The sequence below is a fragment of the Amblyomma maculatum genome, unplaced genomic scaffold (assembly GCF_055883805.1).
Source record: "Amblyomma maculatum isolate TAMU_Amacu unplaced genomic scaffold, ASM5588380v1 scaffold_23, whole genome shotgun sequence".
Classification (NCBI taxonomy): domain Eukaryota; kingdom Metazoa; phylum Arthropoda; class Arachnida; order Ixodida; family Ixodidae; genus Amblyomma; species Amblyomma maculatum.
In genome coordinates this window covers 511,308-520,525 of record NW_028146748.1, presented here as the reverse complement: position 1 = coordinate 520,525, position 9,218 = coordinate 511,308, and the positions used below count along the sequence as shown (strand labels likewise).

General features: G+C 48.7%; 1 non-coding gene across 1 annotated transcript; it reads right to left on the bottom strand.

Moving 5' to 3' along the window:
• Positions 1-1,677: 1,677 nt before the first annotated feature.
• On the bottom strand, positions 1,678-1,869 carry LOC146171047 (U2 spliceosomal RNA). Its single transcript, XR_014702935.1, has one exon. It is a non-coding gene; the product is annotated as a U2 spliceosomal RNA (small nuclear RNA).
• Between the last annotated feature and the right edge of the window lie 7,349 nt (positions 1,870-9,218).

Below are 9,218 nucleotides of genomic sequence, written 5' to 3'. Positions count from 1 at the left end.
GTGTCCGTTGCGCAGCGCTGAGATCCGGCTCGAACAAAGCTTCCTCCAGGGATGGAAGCTGCGGTAATCGGGACCCTTCTTTATCATCGGAACCTGGGTTGGCGGCGGCTCCTTGCTCGTCCGCAGCAATGGTGATCGTTGAAGCTTTATCATCATCAGGCTCGGAGTCTCGAGACTCGTGGATACCCCCCAACGGTTCCTGCGGAGACGCAGCAGCACCGCTTGGCCCTTTGTGGTGCGCAACAGAAGCCGCTGCTACAGCCGTAGCGTACGTGCGTTGCAGGACGCAATCAGATGTGGCATATGCGCCCCACTACACCGCTTGCAACCAATACTGCAGGTCTCCGTGCTGTGTCCGTACGCGGAGCAGCGTCCGCACTTGGTCGCTTGGCAAGCAGCACCCATGTGGCCTTCTCCTCCGCATCGCGAGCATACCCGCTTCATGCCGCGGTATTCGAGCATAACTCGATAGCCCGCGACAGAGAAAAGTTCGGTGGGGCTCGTACAATGTCCAGATTCACTAGACTGCACCCGTTGCGTACGTGACTATTTCCTTTGAAGCCGGGCTCAGTGATGGCCCGCACCTTTCCGCATGGTGTCAATGCTGCAGTCAGGGCATCGTCACTGACACATTGCGGCAGCCTGCAAAACACTAACAAAAACCACTGGAGCAGCAAGCTGCACCAGCGGAACATGATGACTGCCGACGAGCACAGTGCCCGCGGAAACAACTTTGGTGGCTTGCGCCATCGAAGAAACAGCAGCCAGGAACTTGGTTTCGCCGGGTTGCTGCAAGTACTGCAGCCCCCGACACCGACGACACCCTCGAGGGCATCAATGATGTCGTCTGCCGGAGCAGGCTCCGGCAAGTGGAAAGTGAAGCACTGGGCCTTGAAGGCCTTGTGCTCGGAGGTGGGTGGTCCATCACCGCAGGACCGGGGCACCAGGCAAGAAACCCGGCCAAGGGCCGCTGGCCGCAGGCAGCAGGAATCCGGGCAGCTGGGCCTCAGGAGGGGGAGTTCCGCCAGGTGGAGGGGCCCAGGACACCAGGCAGCAGGCCAGGCACCAGGGCACGACGACGAGCAGCAGGACCTCGCAGAACCAGGAGACAGGACACCAGGCCGCCAGCAGCAGGGGTTCCGGACGCCAGGCAGCAGGCCAGGCACCAGGGCAGCAGGAGCGACGGTACCACAGGAATGGAGGCGGTGGCACCCTAGACGAGCAGCATGACCCCTCCAACTAGATAAAATGACTTCCTTCTCAGCCAACGGCCTTTGCCAAAATGCTGAGAAGCGATAAACTGGCAATGAACTGCGGTTCGATCCTATCAAAAATGTGTGCCCAGTGCGCCACATATCGGCTTTGCAGAAACAGCGCCGGTCCACCAATTTTCGGTAGTAGCACTTCTTACATGATTTGCCAGGTGACGACACATCCCTCAGAGGGGATTCTTAATCAAACCACGCCTTAGCACCCCAAACAATAGACCCACACATAATGACGCACGGAAAAGTAACCCAAAGTGTCAATGCGCGCACGAGGCGCCCAGCAATGCAATAGGACAGGCGCAATGACAAGATTACTGTGTGAAGCATACAGAAAGCAGCGAACTCGGGTGAAAAACAAATTACTTGTTTTCACCTTGGAATTGCGATTGTCCTTCCCCCAACAACGGGGAGTCACTGGGCTTGTCCCGGAAGTAGTGCAGTACCGGTCCGACCCGTGGCGGAGGTGGGGAAAGCCCCGAACGCTCCGCCGCGTTACAAAAATCAGTTTAATATCATGGGTACAATTAGAACCCGTAACAGATATTCAGCTGTTAAGAATAGAGTTGGCTTTTGACAATGCTGGGACACTGGAACGAGAAAATGGTCATGGTCTGCCCTAGAGCAGGTGCATCCATAAGTGGGGCATCTCTAGGTTTACCATGTCTTCGGAATATCAATGCAAATGGAAGACTCATCCCAATTGCGTTGGCATGCAAAAGACCCAGCCGCACAAGAGATCAGCTGATCGAGCCGTGTCGTGACGTGAAGGTCCGGTGCCGGAGCACCGCTTCCCCACGCCAGACGTTCAGGGCACCCAATCATCCAATGGGCAAGGGGAACCCATGCTTTGCCGGAAAGGGAATGGTTACAGGCTGGTTCTAAGAACCGAGACCTTAAGTAGAGTCCACACCCCTAGAATCCATCAAAGCACTCATCATCATCATCATCAGCCTGATTATACCCACTGCAGGGAGAAGGCCTCTCCCATCTTTCTCCACTTAACCCGGTTTTGTGCTAGCTGCATCCACTTGACCCCTGCGAACTTCTTAATCTCATCAGCCCACCTAACATTCTGCCGCCGCCTGATACGCTTTCCTTCCCTTGGAACCCAGTTTGTTACCTTAAGCGACCATCGGTTATCATCTCTTCGCAATACATGTCTGCTCATGTCCATTTTTTCTTCTTAATTTCTACTAGAATGTCGGTAACTTGAGATATTTCTCTGACCCACTCTGCACGCTTTCTATCTCTTAATGCTACCCCTACCATTTTTCGTTCCATAGCCCTCTGGGTTGTCCTCGACTTAAGTAGAATTCTCTTGGTTAGCCTCCACGTTTCAGCCCCATAGGTGAGTACAGGCAAGATGCAACTGCTGTATACTTTCCTCTTGAGCGATACCGGTAAGCTGCCAGTCATAATCTGCGACTGCTTGCCGAATGCGCTCCATCCCAATCTTATTTTTCTTCTTATTTCCTTTTCATGGTCCGGATCTGCGGTTACTACCTGTCCTAAGCACACATATTCGCCTACTACTTCCAGTATTTCGCTACCTAATGTAAACTGCTGTTCCTTCCCGAGGCTGTTGAACATTACCTTAGTTTTCAGCATATTGATTTTCAAGCCTACCTTTCTACTTTTCCTGTCTAGGTCATCAATCATTATTTGCAGTTCATCCCCCGAGTTGCTTAGCAAGGCAATGTCATCAGCAAATCGCAGATTACTGAGGTATTCTCCATCTACCCTTATCCCTAACTGCTCCCATTCCAACTCTCTGAATACTTCCTCTAAAAAAGCCGCGAATAGTACTGGGGAGACTGTGTCTCCTTGCCTAACACCTTTCTTTATGGGAATTTTGTTACTTTCTTTATGCAGAACTATGGTTGCTGTGCAGCCACTATATATATATCTTCCAGCAATTTCACGTTCGGCTCGTCTAACCCCTGATTTCGCAATGCCTGCATCACCGCCGAGGTTTCAACTGAGTCAAATGCTTTTTCGTAATCAATGAATGCTATGTATAAGGGCTGGTTATATTCGGAGAATTTTTCTATCACTTGATTTATGGTATGCATATGATCGATAGTAGAGTACCGTTTCCGAAACCCTGCTTGATCCTTTGCTTGATTGCAGTCTAAGGTTGTCCTGATTATATGAGCGATTACTTTAGTAAATACCTTATACGTAACTGACAGTAAGCTGATTGGTCTGTAATTTTTAAGGTCCTTAGAGTCCCCTTTCTTGTGAATGAGGATAATGTTTGCATTATTCCATGGTTCTGGTACCGTCGATGACACCAGGCACTGCGTATACAGGGTGGCCAGTTTTTCTAGCACGATATCCCCCCCCCCCCCCGTCCTTCAGCAAATCTGTAGTTTTCTGATCCTCTCCAGCTGATTTCCCCCTTTTCATAGTTTCTAGTGCTTTCTTGACCTCGTCCTTCATCACTGGTGGAACGTCTGACTGTTTTTCCCTACCGCCAATCTCATTACGGTCCTGACTACTTTGGCTACTGTAGAGATCTGTATAGAACTCCTCGGCTACTTTGACTATCTTTTCCATGTTAGTGATAACCTTGCCCGGCTTGTCCCTTATCGCATACATCTGGTTTTTGCCTATGCCCAATTTCTTCTTTACCGCTTTAAGGCTTCCCCCGTTCTTTACAGCATGCTCAATTTTGTCCATGTTATACTTCGTTATATCGGCCACCTTGCGCTTATTGATTAGCTTTGATATCTCGGCCAATTCGATCTGGTCTGTTGGATTGGAAGCTTTCATACTCTGGCGTTTCTTAATCAAATCTTTCGTCTCCTTAGACATCTTACCGGTAGCTTCTCTAACTATCCTGCCGCCGACTTCTACCGCGCACTCAGTAATGATATCTCTGAAATTATTGTTCCTTGCTTCTAGGGTAATGTCGTCATCTTCAGTTAGAGCTGAATACCTATTCTGTAGCGAGATCCTGAACTCTTCTGCCCTCCCCCTCACCGCTAATTCGTTGATGGGTTTCTTTCTTACTAATCTACTGCGTTCCTTCTTCAGATTTAGGCTAATTCGGGACCTCACCATTCTGTGGTCACTGCATCGCACTTTCCCGATTACCTCTACATCTTGCATAACGGCGAGGGTTGAACACATTATGAAGTCGATTTCATTTTTAGTCTTTCCGTTAGGACTTTTCCATGTCCATTTCCGGTTTTTCCGTTTGCTGAAGAAGGTATTAAAGCACTACACTTCATCAAAGGCCGAGATACATTGAGCCGTAGGTCCAGTGCTATACAAAGAGAAGTGTATTGACTTACAAACATACATATGGTGCAAATAACACTATATCAACAATCCCAACCAGTAGCAGGGTCTGCCTGCACTTCCATGCAAATTACATAAAAGATACAAAAATATACAAAGATACAATACGTATGTTGAAAATTATACTATATTAACAATCAGAACCCGTAGCAGGGTCTGTCTGTACTTCCATGCAATTTACATCAAAATATAAAAAGATACAAATACAAAAAGGTACAAATCAAGTCTTGCCATCCCGATCATAGGAAAGTAAAAGAGGGGGGAATGCACACTAATACAAATTTCAGTCCAATGCACACCGCTTGTCTAATCAATATAACAATGCCGGCATGGCCAGCCCGTCCGGCTTCACGACAAAGAAACTTGTGTGCCAGCGCTGCAGAAACTGCGGCTCCCCGTCTGCTTCGATACTTCGAGATGCTCGGATAGGTTTTTCCAGAGCAGGAGGCGAAAGTTCTGCAGCGCTGTGTACATGGCTCGTGCCGGCTGCCTGTGTGCTTCTGCAAGGCAGCGGCACTTCCACAGGACGAACCGTGTGTACTGTGAAAAACTGCGCCGAAATAAACACACCACAAGAAAGACGACGTCGTCTTTCTTGTGGTGTGTTTATTTCGGCGCAGTTTTTCACAGTACAAATATGAACCAAGTAGCCCAAGAAACGGTATTATTGAACAGTGTGCTTGCCACCACAAGCCGCGCAAATGATTCCCGCGGTTGTTTTGCCCGAACAGAAACCATACGGTAAACCATGCGCCACATAACGTTTGATACACAGCACTCAAATGCGAAATAGTCGCCTACCTCTGGTGCTTCGCACTGCGGACACTGACTGTTGGTGACAACCCCCATCGGTGGAGACGGTCTCGTTTCGGAAGCACGTCCTACCGCCGTTGCCACACCGCCGTCTCGTGTCGCCAAGACTTGTACAAATGCCTGATCAAGTCTTTGACCTGGTGAGGCATTTGTCTCGTGGCCCATGATCTCCAGCTCTTTGCCTCAGTCCGCTCCACCTCTTCTGCGCTGAGGCAAGCGAACGCCATGAGGGCACTTATTTCTTTAGGCAGCACCTGCTCTGTTTACATCCCGCAGGTCCACATTTAGGATTTCTTTGAACCTAGCGGCCGCCTGGTAAAAGGGGTGTGGCGTTTCTGCTTGTGGTCCTAAATGTATCTGAGGAGTGAAGGCTGTCTTCGCGGTACTAAGCCAGTATAGCAGTAGGGGCCGTACTGGGAAATCGTCTTTTTCCAAATGCTCATGAGCGGCTTAGTCATCACAGTCCGCGCGACCATTCGAACGCATGGTATTTCAAGTCCTCCTCTGTTACAGGAAAGTGGAACAAGATTTCGCTCCACTAGGGCCGTCTGTCCTCCCCAGAGGAAGGTGCCTACTAGGGAGGCGATCCTCCCTGCCGTACGTCTTGGCATCACTGCCACCATTACTACATAGAGCGCGAAGGCAAACGCACTGTTCTTGATAACTGTGACTTTGGCAGCCATGGACAGGTCAAATCGCTCTGCGTTTGAGAGTACCCTGCTGGTTTTATCAATCGCCAGGTTCCAAGTCCTTGGGGATACGCCTCCTTGAAAGAGGACTCCTAATACACTGACAGCCTCTACAAAAGGGAGCGGCTCCGGGTGCGCCTCTTGGAACCTGACAAAGCGGAGGGCGTGACGCTTCCCCATGTTAAGGTTCGCTGCCGAGAGCATCCATAGTCCCTGAAGACTGTCAGGAAACTTTGTAGGCTCTGCACGTCGTGCACAAGGAGATGTCATCTGCATATGCCATTATCTTAACAGAATCCTGTCCTATTCCGGGAAAGCCGCGAATGCGACGCTGGTTGACGACGCGCCGCAGCAGCGGTTCCAGCGACAGGACAAAGTGTGCTGGAGATAGTGGGCAGCCTTGTCGCACGCCTCGGGTGACAGAAAAATTAGGGAGCGCTTCTCCGTTCAGTACCAAATTGCATGTCATATCTTAATACAGGTGTTTCATGGTCCCTAAAATTCTTCGGGAAGCCCGTAGCATGTTAAGACTTCATATATATACGGTTGTTCGACCATATCAAATGCCTGGGCTTGATCAAAGATACGAACCCTGCGCTCACTAGTTTTTTTCTTGCGCGTGTACAAACACGTCTCGAGTGAACGTGACAGCTGCAAACACACAGCGTCCTGCTACAGCCGAAGATTGGAATGGGCAGATTAGGTCTGCCAGAATTGGCCGGAGAAGCTTAGCAAGCAGGGACGTGATCAGCATGTAATTGCTGTTCAGTAGCGTTATCGGCCTCCATGCATCCGGAGATGACGGAACGCTCCTTCTTTGGGGATCAAAATGATGTGTCCTGCTGTAAAGGAAGCAGGTTTCCTTCCATCCCGGATTACCATGTTCACCAAACTCATTATTAGGCCGCCGTAAACGTCAAAGAACCCCGAGTAAAAAAACAGCCATAATGCCGTCCGGACCAGGCGCGGATGAATGCGTCATGTCTCGTAGAACCTGGAACACTTCCGTGCACAATGCTGGTGCATAAATCGCTGCACCCTCGGCCTCGGGCAGTGCCGGTAAGGTGTCACAGAAGGTTGTGATTTCTGCGTGCCAGTCGGCTTCAATTTGGAGATCCGATGTAAATAGCGAGGCAAAGTGTTCACGGAAGACTTGAGCGACTACGGCCGGATCCTCGGACATTGGGCCGTTGCTCAATTCCACGCTCTCCACCCGCGCCGTTCGGTTGTCGTGCCTAAGTGTGCTCCGGCTGTGCATCAAATCAGCCGTTCACTCGGCTGTGAGCAACACATCCCTGCTTTGAGCATTTTGAGACCCATCTTGCAGGATACGATGGTGTCTAGTTCTCAAGGTGTCCAGGTACTCCCGCATGGCAAACGTTATCTCGTCGGCTCTTTGTACTATCTTATTCATCTCAGCACTTCGTTTAGTGCGGCGGTGTGCCGTGCTCCTATCATCTTGCCTGCCCGAACGAAGATTGGCCGCCATTCCATTTTCAGGTTGTCCCGCACCTCGGGTGACAACTGTTTGATGTTTGCAACAGAGCTGCATATTTCCGCCCGAATGTTGCTGACATCTTGGTGTCCAGCATCAATGACGCATCCATGCGCCATAGAGTTGGACGTCTCAAGCGGCCTGCCGAACATTTCAATGTGGCCATGACAGGTGCGTTGTCACCCAGGCTAGAAATGTCTTGCGGGAGAGGTAACACTTCGCAAGAAACCAGGAGGGGCGTCAGACAAGGTGGAACGTAGATCTGGTCTATGCGACTAGAGCTGCGGTTGCTCGTGCATGTGGCAACAAACTCTTCTTCATGCAGTTCCGCCCACGCATCCTAGAGGTGGAGCTGGCGCACGAGTTTTTTTAGCTCTTTTCCGTGTTAACAGGATGCGCCCTGACCTAGTCGTCTAATATCCCGCTCCGAGTCGAGAACGCAGTTAAAATCTCCCAACACAAGAGGGGTGGGATTCCTTGAAAGGGGCGCGATAGATTTTAAAAACTTATTTATTTATTTATTTATTTATTCATACTGTTAACCCTAACTGAGGGTCATGACAGGGAGGGAATCAACAATACACATAAAATCAATAACACATCTAAAATTTCAAACGACAGAACACAGTAACAAACACTTTGAGTTACAAATATACAAACAGCATCTCAGAAAGCTGCTGAGCTGGATAAAATGACACAGAAAGCAAAAAAGCACATACAAAGTAATAAATAGTACGCGACGCACGGGGGACGACATGTAAGCGTTCATTAAAGTATTGGTCTAGACTTTTCTGGAATGCTGTTTTACTGGCACTTTGTACAATATGAGTAGGCAATTTATTCCAGAGCTCTATCGCCTCAGGAAAAAAAAAAGCGAAATACGTTAGTGCGAGCGAAGTACGGCCGTATGGTTGCATTATGATTCAACCTGGCGCTATGCTTAGCAGGTGGGTGGAAGTACATTTCTTTATTTATCTTTAAATCGTCATGCAGTATTTGGTGCAGTACTGTCAACCTTTGCTTTATTCTTCGCGTTTCTAACGGCTCAAGGAGTGCAACATTTCAGTGACAGAATCAGTCCTCTTATATCTGCCACAGATAAAGCTTGCCGCAAGTCGTATTTTCTCGAGATTGTCTTGCAGTACCTTTTGGTGAGGATTCCAGGCTGCTGAAGCATACTCGAGCACTGGTCGAATGAATGTCTTATATGACAATAACTTCACATCCCTTGGTGCCCTCGACAATTTCGCTCTCAAAAAACATAGCTTTTTAAAAGCAGTCGATGAAATCGCTTCAACATGCAAGCGCCAATTTAAATCATGTGCAATAGTTATACCCAAATATTTAAAGCTAGACACATTTGTCAAGTAATTATTACCTATAGAGAACAGAAAGGCAAGTGGATTTTTCTTTCTAGTAATATGTGTGAAAGTTGTTTTACCGTAATTAACTTGCATTTTCCATTTTTGACACCAGTCATTGAAAGCACTGAGGCATTGTTTAATTTTAATCTGGTCTTCCATAGAAGATACTGCTCAATAAACTAAACAATCATCAGCAAAAAGTTTAATTTTTACAGGCAACTCAACAGCAGGAACAATTTCATTTATATAGACGAGAAAAAGCAATGGTCTGAGCACAGACCCT